We start from the raw sequence: 911 nt of genomic DNA on the forward strand, positions 1-911 counted from the left end.
AAGAGACAGAAAGCAGAGAAACAGACAGAAAGCAGAGAAAGAGGCAGAAAGCAGAGAAAGAGACAGAAAGCGTATACAGGGTCAGAAAACAGAGAAAGAGGCAGAAAACAGAGAAAGAGACTGAAAGCAGAGAAAGAGACTGAAGCGGAGAAAGAGACAGAAAGCGGAGAAAGAGACAGAAAGCGGACAAAGAGACAGAAAGCGGAAACAGGGTCAGAAAACAGAGAAAGAGTCAGAAAACAGAGAAGGAGGCAGATTACAGAGAAAGAGACTGAAGCGGAGAAAGAGACAGAAAGCGGAGAAAGAGACAGAAAGCGGCGAAAGAGACAGAAAGAAGAGAAAGAGACAGAAAGCAGAGAAAGAGACAGAAAGCAGAGAAAGAGACAGAAAGCAGAGAAAGTGCCAGAAAGGAGAGAACGAGACAGATTGCAGAGAAAGAGGCAGAAAGCAGAGAAAGTGACAGAAAGCAGAGAAAGTTCCAGAAAGCAGAGAAAGAGACAGAAAGCAGAGAAAGAGACAGAAAGCAGAGAAAGACAAAGAAAGCAGAGAAAGTGCCAGAAAGCAGAGAAAGTGACAGAAAGCAGAGAAAGAGACAGATTGCAGAGAAAGAGACAGAAAGCAAAGAAAGAGACAGAAAGCAGAGAAGGTGACAGATTGCAGAGAAAGAGACAGCAGACAGACAGAAAGAGACAGAAAGCAGAGAAAGTGCCAGAAAGCAGAGAAAGAGACAGAATGCAGAGAAAGTGCCAGAAAGCAGAGAAAGAGAAAGAAAGCAGAGAAAGAGACAGAAAGCAGAGAAAGAGACAGAAAGCAGAGAAAGCGACAGAAAGCAGAGAAAAAGGCAGAAAGCAGAGAAGGAGACAGATAGCAGAGAAAGCGGCAGAAAACAGAGAAAGAGGCATAAAGCAGAG

This window comes from Heterodontus francisci, unplaced genomic scaffold (assembly GCF_036365525.1).
Source record: "Heterodontus francisci isolate sHetFra1 unplaced genomic scaffold, sHetFra1.hap1 HAP1_SCAFFOLD_174, whole genome shotgun sequence".
Classification (NCBI taxonomy): domain Eukaryota; kingdom Metazoa; phylum Chordata; class Chondrichthyes; order Heterodontiformes; family Heterodontidae; genus Heterodontus; species Heterodontus francisci.